Raw genomic sequence first — 19295 nt, 5'->3', positions numbered from 1 at the left:
TACAAAAGGTATGATTATTTCTAGCATGATACATTGGAAAACTAAATTTATACTTATTTGAAGTTGTTCTTCTAAGAGAAAAATAAACTCTTTAAAAGCATGGAATAATGCCTCTTGAAACTTTGCCTAAAGCATTTTGTGGAAAAAATAAAAGAAGAGAAAAAAGGTGAGTCATGAAAGGGTGACAAACTGTACTGAAAACTGATAGTGGGGGGCTTTTATTCAAAAAATTTCCTTAGTTATTGAAAAAAAAATAGTTAGAATGAGTTTGCCCAGTTCTACAGGCCAAATAGAATTGCTAAAGCCATGTGACATCCAATAATTACAGCTTTTAATAATTTTTGACCAAAAAAAAAGACAACACCCCCCCCCCAAAAAAAAAAACCAACCCCACAACAGAAAAGAGAGAGTGAGAGAAAGGAATCAGTTAAAAAAATTAGTTTGTAGTAAAGAGAATTCGGAGAGTTTGCAGGAAACTTGGGTTGTGAGTGACTGGACATCTGCATATTAATACATAAATACTCAAATAAATAAACAATAAAGACATTCCCAAACACATGCACATCTCCCCCTTCAAAACAGAAGATTATGCCAACACTTTAAAAATTTAAACTGATGAAACCTCATAAGAGTGCAAGTCTTGTACTCCTTGAGCAAGAGGTTAATATACTTAATGTACAGTAGAACAGAAAGTAAAGATCTGTGTTTCACAGCAGCTTTTGTTCAAGTGTCCAGATGGTGGGTAAGGTGTCTGAAGTTAAAAGGAATGAAATGCCTCAGAGACACTACTTTAGACAGTGTATTTTTAGCTTACTGAGCAGGGTGGAGGAAGGGAGGAAGAATAATGCAAACATTTCCCAAAGTCATTGGTTTTTGTATGATCTGCCTGACACAACCAACTGGAAATTCTTAGGAAACTGTCCTTAAGAAATATCCAGGTTCTTGGTGCAATTACTTAAGGTTTTGAGATTACCCACAGCCACTTGCATTGATAGGATATATTCCATATACATTCCTGCAGATGTCTTTTCCAGTCTTTAATAAAACCACACCCAGACAGAATTCCTACTTGAAGTGAACAAATGTTTCTGAGCTTAGGAACCAGACTCAGAATAGTCCACACTTAGAGGTGAACTACAAGAAACCTTATAATCCCCTTTCTGAGAACACAGTATGAGAATGCACAAATAGCTGAATGAGGTTAGATAAACTCAACGATCAGGATGGGTAGTGAACATCATTTTAAAATTTCCCTCTCTATCTCTTTTTTCCCCATGATTTTTTTTCCAAACACTTTTAGAAATTGCAAAAAAAAATTCCAGTATCCACAGTGCTCAAGCAGCAAGGGGCTCTTCATGTCTGAGTGAAGAAAAATCTCCCTTTGGTCTATGAACCTACTATTTGGTAAGTTGGTGTACTAGCTCTTGTACTGGAAGACACAGTGAAAAATAACTTTGTATTCACCTTTCCTTGTCATTCATGTCTTTGTAGAGCCCCTTCCATACATCTTTTTCCAGGATTCAAAGTACTGGGTCTATTTATTTGTTCCTCATATGGAAGATATTTCACACATCTGAATACCCTTGCCATCCTTGAAAACTTTCCTAGTTCTACCTCCTAACTGAAGGTGTTGGAGGAGGAAGGGAAATATCCAAAGTTGAACACCAGAAACTCCTTTCCTAATACAATACTGATGTTCAGTTTGTCTTTCTGAGGGCTTCTAAGTAAGGAACTGACAAGTTTACTAGGCTACTTATTATAACCACAAGATTTTGTCTCTTAGTGGTAGCAGTCAGTTCAAAACCCACCACTTTGTTTACAGATTTTTTTTGTTATTTTTCACCTTTACTGTGTTTTTTCTTAACACTCACCAAAAAAAAAAAAAAAAGAAAAAAAAGAAAAAAAGGTAATCTTTAGTTGTGATATCACAGAGAAATCAGCCAGTCAACATGATCTGATATGTTGCATCCTCTTCCTTCTTTGTACTCCCAGCATATCAGTTTAAGAAGGACATTGAGACACTTGAATGTGTCCAGAGAAGGGCAATGAGGCTGGGGAGAGGCCTCGAGCACAAGCCCTAGGAGAAGAGGCTGAGGGAGTTGGGATTGTTTAGCCTGGAGAAGAGGAGGCTCAGGGGAGACCTTATTTCTGTCTACAGCTACCTGAAGGGTGGTTGCAGCCATGAGGGGATTGGTCTCTTCTTCCAGGCAACCAGCACCAGAACAAGAGAACACGGTCTCAAGCTGTGCCAGGAGAAGTTTAGGCTTGAGGTGAGGAAAAAGCTCTTCACTGAGAGAGTTGTTTGACATTAGAATGTGCTACCCAGGGAGGTGGTGGAGTCCTGATCCCTGGAGGTGTTCAAGAGGGGATTGGACATATCACTTGGTGCCATGGTTTAGTCATGAGGTCTGTGGTGACAGGTTGGACCTTATGATCTTTGAGGTCTCTTCCAACCTTGGTGATTCTGTGACAATTTGCCTGGGATTCAGGCCCGTTGGTGGTGGGAATACAGGACACCATTTCACTTTGTGCTCCATCAAAGCTGAGGAAAGAGGTTACCAGCTGTTCCCTCCTGCCAGGCAACAACAGCTTTTATGAGGGTGAAAAAAAAAAAACAAACCACCAAGCTTTCTGGATCTTATTATTTCTCAACATTTTATGTTCAAGAGTGAAAAAAAGAGGCATGTGACTAACCAGGATTGTTTGAAGTCCAGCTGGTGCTGTTTGGAAGTTGTGAGGTACCAAGGTGAAGTGGCGATTTAGAGGGTGACTTCGTAATAAGTCTGGTTTTATAACTTGAGTAGTTTAGCCTCTGTCAAACACATATCACCTGTTGTCCCTTATCAAGCATACCTCTGATGTTTTTGATTCACTCAGCTCATTCATTCTTACCGTACAAAGCAGCATTGGTGGGCCTGTTCTCATAAAAGCAGATCACTAAGACCCTTGAGGCACAGGAAACCAGCAAATACATGTTTAAAAAAAAAAAAAAAAAGAAAAAGAAAAAGAAAAAAAAAAAAGGGAAAGAAGGAAAGAAAGAAAGGAAAAAAGCCATATGACCCAGCACAGGAAACAAATCTAATGAAGGAATGTCCTCGGCTTTCACAGGAAATTATTTTCATTTTATGCCATTTTCTGCCTCCATAAAAAGTAACAGAGTTGACCTCCTGTGCTCCTACCTAACCTTTCAGCATCAAGGGCTGGAGAGAAGTGTTACCTCGACCAACAAGATGTTAATCCATTAAGAGTATAACAGAGAACAGACTCTTTTCATCGTGGGCAGCTTAACTATTACACCACAGCCAAAGTTTTCATAGAGAATAGGGAATATTTTCTGGTTTGTAACCAAACTAAGATCTTTAAAGGGTGCTACTATTAAAGAAAAAGCAGTGAATGCTTGCTTTCTGGCAAACAGATCCCAACTGGGACATTCAGGACTGCTCTTTAAATCCTGATGGTTTGTACCAAACATCAGAAAGCAAGGCACTAGTAAGCTACAGACAGTTATCAGTAAGGATGGTGGTTTAACCTGACTCTTTAGTCATACACAGATGCTGATTCTGCTTCATTTTTGTTTAAGGCAGAAGCTGGAATAACTTTTTTATTTTCACCTTCTGTAGTCCACACCTTGGTTCACTTTAGCTTTGTGAAGGATCTCAGTTTGTTTCTGCATGACCGAGCCTGTATTCACATCTTTATTACCAATGTGATATCTGAGGAAGAAGTTGTATTTGATATGGCCCTACTCAAAGAAAGAAAATCCCACAATGCCCTTAGGTTGCACTGGTAAAGCTGGAACAGCCAGCGATTCAAACTCGCATGTTGTTTTTGTCATGGTAGAAGAGTGCAATAAAACGACTGGATGTCAAAATGTTATTTCTTAAGGGAACTGCTTCTGGAGACAATTTTACAAAATGCTTCGGGTCAGGAGGTGAGTGCCCATGCCACCCCCCCTTCATTATTTAGAGATGTTAAAACTACAAGCCTCAAAAACACAGTTCAAAGGAAACCTTACAGGGAATCAACGATCAGCCTTTAAGAAAAAAATGTACCTGAATCTTATCCAGTTTCTTTCTGCAACTTCCTGCAACTCTCAGACTAACACAAGTGTAATGAATCTTTGTCAATTAATGAGTTCAGCGAATGAACAAGAATCAACCAGCCTGCCTTGCTTCAGAACTGCTAATCAGAACTTTAACCAAGTATAAAACTCTGAGTCACAGCCTCTTGCTAATAACACGCTTTTTGCTTTGAAGAGAATAATTAAATCATCACCACATTCCTCCTTCTCTGTAAAACTTCCTGTATGATATGAATTTAGATCAAAACGTACCCTTTCTTCCCTAAGGGTTCTTTGTTATATCACCTTGGACAATGATTTCATGAATTACTTTTTTCCTTAAAGGCATATAAAGCAAGCAAGAAAGGTAGCAGTGCTGATTGCTTGAACCTCAGAAGGACTGGGTAAGCCACATACACCCTAGTATTTTACAACTGTGTAAGATAATACACAGATCGGTGCAAAGCTTGTTATAAAGTAGAAGCTGCAAAAACGTGGACACTGACACGGGGGTAACAGGCAGGTTAGCTTCACAGAGGAGTGAACATACCAACAAAACAGGGATGGAAAAACACTGAACATCCAAAATCTCTTTAGTAACAAAATACCCAACTCTAAAATACATGTGAAATTCAGGTTGGGTCAAAGACAGGTTTTGACATAAAATTGGTGTAAGATTCTAACATGTGCAGGAAACGAAATGAAAAGACAGCTACATTAAACTTTCTCTATGACTGTGGACCCTGGGTCATAAAGGAAAAATTGTATTGTAGCTGGTTAATATTACCATTCGCCGGATTAGGTAAAGGCTATTGAATGTAGAATGTGGAGAAAGATCAGAGGCAGCCCAAGCCTCATAAAATGGTGATAATGGGTGACCTTTGTAACCTGCATATAAACTGGTCAAATGTCACAATGGGAAAAGGTTAACAGAAGCAATTTCTTGGTACCTTAAATGATTGCTGCTTGGAACAGCTATTAACCTACTGTATTTCCATCTGCTGGTGTGTTTTTAGTTCAAACAGGTAACATATTATTACTAACAGCTGCATATCCCATATAGTTATGATGACTTTCATGGAGTACAGTGAGGTCAGAACACTGGAGAGGGAATAAAGTGCAGAACCACACATAATGCGACCTGATTTCTACTCCCCTTCCTGCAAAGATCTTGAATGCTGAATGATCTTCAATTCAAGTTTGTTGGCTTCTTTGGGTTTTCATCTTTCATCTGCAAAGCAGGAGTATTTTCCACTTGTTGGTCTTTAGGAAACTCAACTCACTGGTATGTAGAGAGCTTTGAGATCCTCTGATGGAAATGGTGGATAGAAGTGTAAAGCATCACTATGCATGTTGAACTGTTATTGTTTATGGACTGTGAGTGTCTCAAAAGGATGTAATCTTTCAGCAGATGGTCTAAATCAGCAGTACTCTCTCCAATTAGGCTAAAAATACCATGACTGAGACCAAATACATGAAGTCCACTCAGTCACTGACATCTTGGCAGATTAACCTTCTTTAACAAGAGAAAAGTGCTGAAGAAAAGAGTCTGAGAAGGCTCAGCATAGTGCCAGGAGCTTCAGAGAACTATTTTTGTGTTTGCCAAGGTGGAAGATGAGAGAGAGCTTGATGTCCTAGGTCCCTGTGGGAAGAAAACTGCAAATTATGAACATTTAGTTCATTTTAATACATGACTCCAACTATCAGCTGTTTAACAGGTTTTCTTCTCCCACATAGAAAAGGGACCCCTTCGTTCAACATTACAGCTTTACTTTGGTTGTCAAGCCATACAGTTAGAGTCATATTTGTCCTTATACTAAACATAAACTTCCCCACACAAAGGTACTCTCACACTTTCCCTCTACTTTCAGCAAGCTATCTCCCAAGTCTAAACCCTGTCTGTGTAACATCCCTATATTTCAGCTTATTATTTCCATCTTCATTTTTTGATCACTTTATGCCCCGACTGTAAAGTATGTTTGTTTCTGCTTAGCCATGTAGTTGCTAATTTAGCATTTGAAATATCTGTGAGAGCAAAGTTGCAACCTCCACAAAATAGACTGCACATACATTTTTTATCTGTGTATGTTATTTCACTCTTTCATCCTGTGCAATTAATGCTACCTACAGCTATGCATTTTGCAGAGCCTTTACTTTTGAAACGTGCACGCTAAAATTCCAATCAGCAAATTTGTCTTCCTATTGTTTGAGCCAAATTGCCAAAAGAGAGCCCTGATTTCATCTGTGAAAACAGATGATTAATTCTGTTCCTTGATCCAGTTTAGTGCAACCAGAACTTATTTTGATGACAAGAAACATTATCTCTTTCCAGGCCACTGTCCTGGGAAAGGGGGAAATTTGAAAACTGTTATTCATTTCTCCGAAGAAGGGCTTCTCTTTATAGTTATGTTTTAAAATGGAAGGAAGTATAAACAAAGCCTTTAAATATGGATATGTAGAAATAGGATTTCAAATCTATTACAGGTCTGATCCTACAAAGCACAAATCACAGAATCACCAAGGTTGGAAGAGACCTCAAAGATCATAAGGTCCAACCTGTCGCCACAGACCCCATGACTAAACCATGGCACCAAGTGCTATGTCCAATCCCCTCTTGAACACCTCCAGGGATGGTGACTCCACCACCTCCCTGGGCAGCACATTCCAATGGCGAATGACTCGCACGATGAAGAACTTTCTCCTCACCTCCAGCCTAAACTTCCCCTGGCACAGCTTGAGACTGTGTCCTCTTGTTCTGGTGCTGGTTGCTTGGGAGAAGAGACCGACCCCCTCATGGCTACAACCTCCCTTCAGGTAGTTGTAGACAGCAATAAGGTCTCCCCTGAGCCTCCTCTTCTCCAGGCTAAACAATCCCATCTCCCTCAGCCTCTCCTCATAGGGCTTGTGCTTGAGGCATTGTGCCTTATAATCAGCTTCTGCATATTCTAAACTCAAGCAGGGTCAGACTTTTCACTTTGAAATAGATACGGTCTCATCTTGTGGAAGTCCAAAGAACCTTCTACTAATTTTCTTTTTACCTAGTGTTTTACTTGTTTTACAGGAGGCTAAAAATTTCTACCTCATCTGGAAAATGTTACCATGTAAATGGGCAAGGCATATTCAAGGAAGAGGTATGCAATAGCATACATGTTCCTGCATAAACAAGAGCCACTACATATGCAGGTACAGCTACAAATGCATTTGAAAACTGAAGCCTTAATTGTGTAAATGTCAAATTGGTAATTCATCTCGCCATTTGCTTCAGTGCACTCCCAGAGCCCACATGCTTAATTTTGAAACATTCTTGTCCAAGAGCAGCTACAAGCTAAAATGACAATCAATGCATCATGCATTTGGAAAACAATTGACTGGATGCAAAGCTGATGTGCACCCATTTCTTTCTGAGCATGTGATCCACTTATGTGCACAGTTTTCTGTGACTACACCAGAACAGTACTGCTTCTCTCCACCAATGTTCCTTGCTTATGTAGAAGTGGGTCCATGTTCACCAGACGTGAGGTACAGAAATCCTCACCTAGGTCCCTTACAGATTAATACCTCTAGAGGGCATGGTCCAGGGCTCTTCTGGGGTGTAATTTCAAACCCAGAAAGCAGGACGATCTTCAGACTGACTAGCCTGGGCACTGTGCCCTGCTAATTATACTGATTCCCTGAAATGTCTCCCTGCTGCTCATGGTATGTGCAGTCCTCACACCTTCAGTCTGCCAGAGCTAAGACCCAGGAGTTAGTATCATCCCCTTTTCCTTTCTCCTGCAGAGCTCTCAGGTAAGGAGAAAAGTCTTGCCTCATGGTTCTCTTTGTAGATGTGTGATGTGTGATGTGTGAGTGGGCTCTGGAGGAGCTGGTGAAGTTTGCAGATTCTAGAGTGGGTCTATATAATATGCTGCTCTTTGAGACAGGATAAGCAAATTTGTGAGAGAATATAAGCACAGTGCCTATAAAGCTGCTTTACAGTCACTTTTCAGAGAAGGACTGCTCTTCAAAGTATTTTTTTTTTTTTTTTAAATATTTTATTTGGTACCCTGGTTTACAGGTGCCTAACAACCTCACAATGTAAAGCTTGACATCTACCTGCCAGTACCTCTGGCTCCTGGTGTTTCAAACTACATTTCAGCAATAACATCAGCTGAGCTTATTCAGCTCAGTTTACATCCTCTGGAAATGAGGGGAAGAGGCATTAATATATATATGTATGTATTTATATAGAGAGAGAGAGGGAGAGAAAGAAAGAAAGAAAGAAAGAAAGAAAGAAAGAAAGAAAGAAAGAAAGAAAGAAAGAAAGAAAGAAAGAAAGAAAGAAAGAAAGAAAGAAAGAAAGAAAGAAAGAAAGAAAGAAAGAAAGAAAGAAAGAAAGAAAGAAAGAAAGAAAGAAAGAAAGAAAGAAAGAAAGAAAAAGAAAGAAAGAAAGAAAGAAAGAAAGAAAGAGAGAGAAAGAAAGAAAAAGAAAGGAAGAGAGGAAGGAAGAGAGGAAGGAAGGAAGAGAGGAAGAAAGGGGGAAGGAAAAATGTATCAGTCATGAACTGGAATGGAAAGTCAAGACTATGAAATTTTACATGAAAAATAGCTCACCTCTCTCTGTAGATATTTTGTATTATTAATTATTCACTGGGGTAAAGCCTGAAATTTAAGGATTGCACATCTCATACATCTATATCCTAATCGTCAGATGAGCAGGGTTGTACTTTTTTTCATGTCTGTGTCAGTATCTGTGTCATTATCTCAAGGATGTAGTGAAATAACTCCTAAAAAAACCCAACCAAAACCAAACAACAACCAAATAGTGTCTTAGTTTTATAATGTGATAGTTACTGGGTAAGAAAATGCACCTGGGAAACTAAAGAAAGTGACGTTACGTTACCATCTTTTTAGAAGTTATTACTTGTCAGCTGTTTCTTCTGAGAGCCAAAACCTCAGTAACTGCTTGTATGTTTAGTTGTTTCTACTGTGCAGAAAAGACAAACACAGATTATTTTACTTTGGATTGGAAGCTCTGAGGATTTGTATAAACTGCAGCACTTCAGAAGAGGAGATGAACCTTGTTAAAATGTGCTAATGAGGTTGCGAGTAATCATAACCTGCCCTGAATCAGCAAAGCGGTTACACTGAAAATGGTTACTCTCCCCTGAGCAGCCTAGCTTTGCTTTTTCATCTGCCATGAGAAATTCCTCTCCTGTCAGAAAGATGTTCAGCTGCTTCAAAATGCCTAGACAGCTAGTGTGACAGAAGTGATTCCTTACCTAGGGTAGCATGTTGTGCTCAATCCACCACCATGTTGTGTTCAATACACCACGCATTCAGTTGTAAATATTCTTACAAATCAGGTCACTATAATGAAAATGGCACCTGATATAGGATTGGTGACTTGTATTTTTCTATAGACATTGAGGTTAACTTTCCCCAGGTGGGAGAGAAAAAAAAAGATGGGCACCTTCTGCATACATCTCAGGATTTGACCCCTGAGAGACATTTGGTTAGAGAAGAAAGATTTTTCAGTAGTTCCATAAATTCAACTTGTTCTCTATTAATCCTTCCCTATCTCTTTGCATGATTCCTCCTCTGCTATGCAGACAAAAACCAACCAACCAACCAACCAAAAAAACCCAAAACCCCACCAACAAACAAACAAAGAAACAACCTTATTAGTAACAATGCAATAAAAATATCAATGTTGTATTAAGTGCCCTATTAATTAATCAATGCTAATAATTAATAATAAAAAGTAACTTCTGGGGAATCAAAACAGTAAATGGTTGCTCTGTTATTTTTTCCAGTTCAGGATATATTTGGTGTTTTCTGTTTGGTTTTGTGTTTCATCCCATTCTCTAGAGGACAACGAGATTGGTTTTCATTGAGCAGTGGTGGAGACAAACCGCTGTGGCTTGTCTGACAGCTTCATCTTGCAGCACCTGTATGCCATAAGATTTATAAGCAGTGAAACAGATTTCTTTCAATCTGTGTGTTGCCTCTGACATCAGTCATGGGTGGCAACATTATCCAAACATATGGCAATAATCCTGACCTTTGCCTTTCACACTGTCTTCATACAGTAGGAACACAGCAGTGTAGAGTGGGCTTTAATTACACTGTGGTGTGACCCAATCTAGATTACAGAGGTTTGGCATAAACAGATGAAAAACAGATATTGGAGTCCCTCAAGCCAAAATGGTCCTGGTGGGATTTGAGTGGAGGAGAAGTTGTGTTGTGGTGAAGCAAACAAGGTAAATATTGCTTCTGCTTCTGACAGCAGATGCATACATGCTGGTGGCTTGTGAAAGGCTGAGAATAAGACAGTGTGAGAAACCTGTGCTCCTCAGTTATTAGCAAGTGATGGTGAAAAAGAAGTACAGTTAGGAGCACCAAGTAAGCCTCTAGGTAGACTATTAGTGTAAAACAATGGGAATGCTGTTGAAAGAAGGTGAAAATTAATTCAGAGAACAGCTCATTAAGGGTTGTTCATCTCCAAACAATCCTCTGTGGTAAAGGCTCTGCCCAAGCAATAACACTAGCAACACATTCCAGATTTTCAGAACAGCAGCCAGATTTGAGAACTTGAGATCAACAAGCATCACTGCCAGACCACTGAACAATCCTTCTTAAAACCCTGTTTTAGTTTCAGTTGCCCCTTTTTTTCAATCCACGTGTTTTGCATCGGGGTTAGTCAAGACATAGTTTATTTCAGTAAACTTATCAAAGAGCAGACTGAGGTAAGTTACACAGAAAGGTGAAAGTGGAAGCCAGAGATAATGGGGAGTTTCTGGTACACATCACCTATGTAGAATAGAGATCCTGAGATTTTAAAAAAACATGCTTTAAAGACATGCTTTCCAACCAGCAACACCTGTCTTAAAGTGGGTTGTGAATATTTTCCAAAAGTAGTAAAGGAAAAAGACATTTGTATCTATGATGTCCTTCAACACACACAGTTTGGAGAAGTATGGGGTCACAGATGGTAATTGACTGTAACTAGACCTTCTTAGCTTATACAGCAGCAGCAATTCTTTTCCAAAACTGTGAGGTTCTGCAGTACAGCCTCCTCATAAAGTACAAATAAACATTGTTTTCTTTTCTTCAAAAGAAAGTGAAAACAGAGATGTCCATGCCCTTGAATTACTCCAGTTTCTCACTTGGTAATGTATGCTAAGTCTGTTGACATTTAGAGAAGATTCCTAAGTAGGTATGGGAAGAGAGGAAGCTGAGCAGTCCAACTGCAAACACTGTATACACTTTGAGTATTCCCACAAGACCAGCACACATTTTCAAAAATGCAAACCCAGCCAAACTTTAGATCTGGAGACCTCTCTAATTTGGGGAAGACTGAATCACTGTGGCCCAGACCTTCAGACCTCTTCCTAAAATGTAGCAGTTGACTTCCACCTGCCTGCATCACGTCTTCTTCTCACATAACTGTGGCTCCTTTGCTTGCTGTGGCAAGACTTCACCAGACCTGTGAGATGATGAAAGATAGATGCAGTGTGAGTCTTTCTTAATGTGTTATTCGGCTGTATGCTTTTTTATTAGAGCCTAAAGAAGTTTAAAGTGAATGACTCAGGGTTATTAAATCATTATGTCTTATCTCTTAAGTAAAATCATAGTATTAATAACCCCAAGTTTCAGTGATGTTTATTAGCATTTGCACAAAAATTGTCATGTTAAAATTAACAGCTTTACTCTTACGATGTATCATTGAGATCTGCTGCTAGTCACTGCCTGCTGCAGTGATTAAATAACCAAATATTCCACCATAATTTACAGCTTGTACAAACAATTGTGATGATTTTTGGTTTCATCCACCCTACAACATTATGTGCTCTGTTAAAAGCCACTGGATCTTCAATTACTCTGAGTAGGAAGCCCCAGAATAACCTGGTTACCATAAGCAAAAAAAAATTCATAAGTTAAGGAGCCAAGACAGTGAAAAAGTTGTTGTTGGGCTTTTTTATTATTATTTCTGTGGCATAAGATTTGTTTTAGAGAGTTGTAAAGTGGAGGAGTCAGCGTTTGCAGATCCTTCTAAGTAATTTGCTATCTTTGTTGCCTGTGATGCTTGAACAGTGGGTTCAGAAACTCCAAAGGCTGTTTTCAGCCCTGAATTCTGGCTGAGCTTTTTACAAAGGGAGTCTTCTTGGACCTGGAAGCTGCAGTTGCATATGCCTTTATGGAGGTGTGCCTTCAGTGCAAGTGGGATATATCCACACTGTGAGATCTGCAGCTACTGGATACTGTGAAATGTGAAAGGTAAGGCATACAACAGCCCTGTGGCACTGCAATTGAGATCTAGATAATCTGTCTCAAAAAGCAGTAAGTTTCCTCCTTGAATCTACAGACTTGCAACTCTCAGAGAAGGATTAAAGAATGACCTCTTCTAATGAAGGGTGTCACTCACCACAGGAATGGTCTTTTAGATTCACAGACCTTCAGTGGGCAAAAAAGCCAAAAAGATTAGTAAACTACCTACAAATAAATCTCTTTTAAAAAAGGAAATAATTAGGTTGGGGTTTTGTTTGCTTGCTTTTTAAAGGAGAAATAGAAAGAAATAAATTAACAATTAAGAAAGTAACAATTTAGTTACCCAGCAAGGGTAAATGCAAAGAATAAAATCTCACCTAGTCAATTCACAGCTCTCAGTTGAATGAATGGAATGACCCAAGTTACTGACCCTAGGTAGTATCTTTGTGTGTGATATCTCTGACTGAAATAATTTGTGACTGGATTTAATTTTTTTTTCACTGGAATCACTTAAAAAAAATCAAAAGACAAAAATTCCTCTTTCATTTTGTTTTGTTTTGTTTATCTTGCAACTCCCCAAGAAGGCCAACAGTATGAGGTTTAACAAGACCAAGTGCGAGGTCCTACACTGTGGCCACAATAACCGCATGCAGCGCTACAGACTGGGAGATGAGTGGCTGGAGAGCAGGCTGGCAGAGACGGACCTGGGAGGGATGTCTAACAGCAGCTGAACATGAACCTGCAGTGTGCCCAGGTGGCACAGAAGGCCAATGGCATCTTGGCTTGTATCAGGAATAGTGTGACCAGCAGGGCTAGGGATGTAGTTCTGCCCCTGTACTTGGCACTAGTGAGCCCTCACCTTGAGCACAGTGTGCAGTTCTGGGCTTCTCGTTTCAGGTGCTAGAGCAAGTCCAGAGGAGAGTAATGAGACTGGTGAAGGGACTGGAAGGAAAGTATGATGAGGAGAAGCTGAAGGAGCTGTGGTTGTTTAGCCTGGAGAAGACTCAGGGGGTACCTTATCACACTCTACAGCTACTTGAAGGAAAGTTGTAGTAAGGTGGGGGTCAGGCTCTTCGACCAGGCAGCTCATGACAGGATGAGAGGGCATGGCCTGAAGCTGTGTCAGGGGAGGTGTAGGTTGGATGTTAGGAAGCACTTCCTCATGGAAGGGGTAATTAGATACTGGAATGGAATGCCCAGGGACCTGGTGGATTCACTGTCCCTGGAGGTGTTTAAGGCAAGATTGGATGTGGCACTTAGTGACAGGGTCTAGTCACTGTGGTGGTTCTAGGACATATGCTGGACTTGATGATCTCAGGGGACTATTCCAGCCTCAATAATTCTGTGATTCTGTGAAGGAGAATTATTTCTTATAGCTTACTGACAACCTTTTCAACATATTTGAGAAAAAAAGAGATATACTACTAATCCTGTTCTAACAAAACAGAAACAGGAGTTTCATATTTTCAGTAGAACTTAGACATCTGTTTCCTACTGATTTCTAAATGTCTTACCCAAGGTCAAGAAGCTTTTGTAACAGCATAGCAACCTGAGCTAAACTGATCTTGCACTCAGTAGAATATCTTTTAACTTAACTGCTTTGGTGGTAAAATTTAATGGCATTTTGAAAAACACATTTAAAAATATTAATCCATAGTTATGTTACCACAAACTTCTAAAATTAAAAACAGGAAACACAACATTACTACCTTTGTTGTTGTTGTTCTCAGTGTTGTATAAAATAACAGCATCTTTAGAGGAAGTCATTTTGAAATAGGTATGTTTTACAATGAAGGCATATGGAACATTCTGGTGATTTAGTGACTGTATAGAATATTTGCTGCACAAGGGCTCCTAATTTGTGACTAAACTCTGTGGACTAAGGAAGAGTCTTTGCAATATGAGAGAGGGAGAAAGAAAAAAAAAAAAGCACCAAAGACACTGGCAGATTCTGGCTGACACAAAATAGCCTGAGCTTCTAGACATAGAATTTCACATGGTCAGCAATGTGTCAAGTAGCTCTATTGTTTTTAATCTTAATTTAGTGTACAGGAATGATTATAGTTTTGGGGTTTTTTTCCCCCTTGTTCTCAGTTTCTAATTTGTCTGAATCATACACACTTAATGAAATCCTGCTTTATAGTTCAGGCAATGCAGCTCTGAGCTCAGTGGGGATGTTTTCCTTTATGCTCCAGGCATATCTACAATATCTGGCTTGATTAATCTGTTGCCTTTGTATGGTTTATTTAAAATGTCAAATGAATTGTTAATGTGGGAAAGCATTCTGGGCCAAATTCATCTTCCAGCTACACCTGTGCTGCCTAAGCAAAATCCTACAGCTGTAAAGAGAGAATAGAGTTTGTAGCTCATTCAGGAAAAAAAAATGAAAATACCCAAACCGTGGGTTCAATTTGTCAAAGTTTGTAAGAACTTAATGTCTTTCATCAATGCTAAAGGAAGCCCACTAAAATCAGAAAAAAAATTGGAACATTTTGACTCAAATGTAGAGGATTAAAAGTTTCCCTTTTTCAACAGTCTCATGCCTCCACACACCTTTTGTTTTTCTTTTGCCTTTTTATGTATGACAACTCACTCATGCAAACTGTGTTTGCAGCTTGCTTTGTCTGAATAAAACATATAATTACCATGCTTTCAACCTGAAGTATTGATGAAACCACGCAAAGTAAGACATTCTGCCTGTCCAACCAAAGATGAGTAGAGCACTCATAAAGTATAAGAATAAGAGTTTTATTTCATATTAGTCACTGATGTTTCAGCAGTGGTCAGAAATATCAACTCTGCACAGTAGATCTCCTTCATCTTTCCATGGCACTTTACCTTGAATGAACTAGTTTTGATTATCCAGCATATACCTGCTTTGTTTATTGTTTTCTTTTGTTTGGTTTGGGTTTGGTTTGTTGCTTTGTTTTGGTTTTTTCTGCTTGGGATTTATTTTTTTTATTTTTTTTTTTTTTTCTGTTTTGGATGGGCTTTTTCACTTTTGTTTTTTATGTTGCCACAGGAAAATGGTGAGGGCTGCAGAACCACAGCTGAGGACGCAGTACTAGATGCCTGAGCAAATCTCAACTTTTGCATTATTTATGTGTGCAAGGTCTTCCAGAAGACATTTACTAAGGAAGACAGAAAATCTATAATATTTGAAGTAGTCTGAAGAAACAGAACAGGTAATGGAAATGATCCAATAACAGCGGCACAAAGCTCCAGCAAGTTTAGGAATAACTCCCATAGACCTCCTTGCTCCAGTACAATATCTAAGTACCAAACTGAAGGACAATCTAAGGGAAATCATTGGATGTCTTCCAAAATGTGATTCTTCCCATCTTACTGTCTGAGACAGATGAAATGAATCACTGGAGTTAGATTTCTCACCCCACTGTGTTTGGATAGAGCCTGGGTCACTAGACTAGCTTTGATAGCTACCTGAAAAAACTTACATCCTAGCTGACTTACTGCAATCATCAGTCACTGATTTTGCAAAAGAGTCATACAAAGCTCCAGTATCCTGAATCTCAGGAGCATCTTTCTGAACAGTCCTGCAGGAAATAAAGAAAGATCTAGAAAGCTAGTGCTTAATATACTCAAAAGGCAGACAAATCAGACTGTACACTACTAAGATTATTACTAAAATTCAAAGTTGAACTCAGTGGCATAGGTCAGTTACATACTGACTATACATTAAATTAAATTGAATCTTGCCTTGATTAGCCTATATCTGTATACATATATACTGTTTCTGTGTAGACTGCATAATCTTTTAAACAGATAATATGGAAGCATACCATGAGAAAAAATTGTTAGCTGCCAGCAAGGAGGAGTTTAATGATTTTAGTGTCCTAAATGGGAATTTAGTTTTCTTTCCATCCAAATCCTTGAAGGCCTACTGCTGTTTTAAGATTTGACTTTTGGTGAGGTAGATGTCTAAACTAGAAGTCCTCAGAACCTAGAACTACTTAAATGGGAGCATAGGGAAGAAAGTTCCATCAGAGGGGGAACAGGAACATCACAGATTCAGTTAATTGCCCCACAGAAAGCCCTGTGCAGAAAGATGACCCTCTTCAATTTGAACAGCTCTGGAGACTGGGACATTCAAAAGCAGCCTAAGCAACAATGTCAGTGAGAGCCTCCTGACTCTGCTCTCCATATGAAGTCCAAGTCTGGTGAGGGGGTCAAAGGGAGGAGACCAGATTCATTTGCCTTTTCAGTCCTTGGGCTGCCATCCAAGGCCAACAGCAAGTATGCCAGTGGTGGTGGAGGTTTGTGTGATGTGGTGTGCCCTCTCTACTGCTCCAAAACTGTGTATGCTTTCCTTATTCTCTTGTATTCTTGGAAATTCCAAGGTTGGTTTTTTTTAAAGATCATACAAGAGGATAACCAGAAACATTCTGTAAACCAACAGCATTCTTCCAGAATTACATTTTGCTGCCTGGTAGCTACCCACACAGCATCATGTGTAGCAGCATTTGACTTCTGAGGCTGTGTTTTTCAGTGTGCCTAAAGGTGCTTGGTTATGGTGGTTTTCTGACCACAATGATCCCTAGGGACTGATGAGCAGCATCAGCTCAATACAGTCTCGATTCACACTGCACGTAAGTAAATACTTAAATCATAGAGAATTTAGTGAAATTTAAGCACAGGCTTCTTCTCAGCTGCCTTTAGCCACATTAGTCATCTCAGCCACTTTTGGTTAGTACAGCACAGGCCTGACTGCAATTTGAAGACCCCAAAAATGTGGCTTGTTTAAATGTCCTCAGGGTGCAGAAAGGATCTTAACAGTAGGCAATATAGGCAATACCACAGAGATTGATAGGAGACATGGAAATTAGTAGCTTACACCAGACAAGCAGAGATAGTTTCAAGAGTAGGTACAGAATTACCAAAAGCATATAGGGAGATGCTAAATCAATTTTTATGTACACCTCCTCTGGCCCAGATTTTTCTAGGCATCCAAAGTGAATTATTCCTGTCTAACTTATATCTTCAGCAAATGCAGTTAAATATAGAGTCTTTATTTTTGTTTCTACTTCAATTATACTGTACAGACTCCCTACAGATTTTTCTCTTCAAGACTATTAAGAAGTCACTGGCTTAGAAATATAACTGACTGCAATGATCAGTTCCACTACCCCGTACACCAGCCAGGAAAGACATTTGTTGTAGTAGTTTGAGAGAAATGTCCTTTGAGAACAGCATTGTAAAGTGTTCACCTAAATTACAGCTGTGCCATAAATATGACAGGTTTAAACTACAGCAGCTGAGAAATTATATAAATGAAAAATTACAGGGATATGATCTTTTTGCACTGGTGCATAAAGATTTAATCTCCTGGGTTATATACCCTGAACACAGCAATTGTGTCAAGATAATAGTTAGAACGATGCTCAGAGGAATGTTTCTTGTGGTTATTTCTCAGAGCTTTGATGTTTTCTTTGAAGGAAATGCCTTTCATTGAGTACAGGTGCAAAGCTCTTGTGGTGGCCCCTGAGTGAGCACTCTGCAGGAAGGCAAAGGAAGCAAGTGACCACTGAATGGCTGGCCCAAGCACCAGTTTATATCTCAACCACCCACGTTCTAAGAATGCCCCATACATTTCTGGTTAAAGTAGCATGAATAGCTACCAGAAAAATGTTAGCATTCCAGGAGAATCTGGCAGAGATTAGGTCAAGAAGATGCTACAAATAATTCCTCTGAATCCTTGTAATAGTCCCAGAGTATCCTAAAAACTTTCTGAAGAATCTAAGTATTATGGAAAATGTAACCTGTAAAAAATCTAGTAGACTAATGGGGCTGTGATAATAGCATTTTTTTCCTGAAGTAGAAACTATAAACTCCACCAGTTATATCTACCTCTTGTAAGTATTCTACTTAGAGTTGTTAAAGTTAAATGTGTAGCCATGAAGCTGTAGCTTTTGGTGTGATACATAAGGTACCCTTGTTCAATTTTCTAGCTAAGCTTCTAAGCACCAGTAGACTGAAGAGGATCTAGGAGACACTGGGTGTAAGCACACGCTATATTCTGTGACAAAATAGATCAATGCCATCTTTGTTGTGCAGGTGAAGGGCACTGAGCCTGCAGAGTGAAGTGACTGTGACTGCATGCAGCACATGCCTGGAGAAGAGGAGGCTCAAGGGTGACCTCATTGCTCTCTACAACTACCTGAAAGGTGGTTGTAGCCAGGAAGGGGTTGGTCTCTTCTCTCAAGCAACCAGCACCAGAACAAGAGGACACAGTCTCAAGCTGTGCCAGGGGAAGTTTAGGCTCGAGGTGAGGAGAAAGTTCTTCACTGAGAGTCATTCATCATTGGAATGTGCTGCCCAGGGAGGTGGTGGAGTCACCATCCCTGGAGGTGTTCAAGAGGGGATTGGACATAGCACTTGGTGCCACGGTTTAGTCATGAGGTCTGTGGTGACAGGTTGGACTTGATGATCTTTGAGGTCTCTTCCAACCTTGGTGATTCTGTGATACTGTGATACTGTCTTCTGATACCTTCTATAGAAGAAAATTTTAGTGAACACAAAACCAGATAAAAATTATTTGGTATTGAGTTCTCTTCACAGCATACTGAAATGTGGGATGTGCCCTACAGATTTCTTTCTATAGAGAGTATCTTCATTTTCTTCTAGAAAGCCCCAACATTTGAAGAATGGACTTTGGTTGTGCCACTGAATAGAATTGAATCTCTGATACTCATTATGAAGATACCTAATAAATAATTTTATTAACTATATGCATAGTAAAGACAATTCTTAAAACTGTATGTTGCAAAACGCCAAAAATTAGCTGTGAATGTCCAGTTTTCACTGTGGGGAATCTCTCAGTAAACCAAAGTGATTTGGCTTAAGTCATCAAATACACTGGTGGCAGAATTGGGAGAAGACTTAGATGCCTGAATGTGTAGTTGGTGCTGTATCCTTCAGGCAACTCTACGAAACTCTCCTTTCCTTTCTGTATAGAATTCTTTCATACTTC

The 19295-nt window shown here is 39.4% G+C and overlaps 1 long non-coding RNA gene across 2 annotated transcripts; it reads left to right on the top strand.

The window, feature by feature from the left end:
- The first annotated feature begins 6978 nt into the window (after nt 1-6978).
- On the top strand, nt 6979-18984 carry LOC137449687 (uncharacterized). Of its 2 annotated transcripts, none has more exons than XR_010989448.1 (3): nt 6979-7846; nt 15330-15492; nt 18380-18984. It is a non-coding gene; the product is annotated as an uncharacterized lncRNA (long non-coding RNA). The 2 variants fall into 2 exon arrangements; XR_010989447.1 differs by lacking the exon at nt 6979-7846 and adding an exon at nt 12143-12316.
- Nucleotides 18985-19295: the final 311 nt, after the last annotated feature.

The sequence above is a fragment of the Melanerpes formicivorus genome, unplaced genomic scaffold (genome assembly GCF_026170545.1).
Source record: "Melanerpes formicivorus ecotype bairdi unplaced genomic scaffold, bMelFor1.0.p_v2 SCAF_32, whole genome shotgun sequence".
NCBI classification, from domain to species: domain Eukaryota; kingdom Metazoa; phylum Chordata; class Aves; order Piciformes; family Picidae; genus Melanerpes; species Melanerpes formicivorus.
This window is presented reverse-complemented; position numbering and strand designations above follow the sequence as displayed.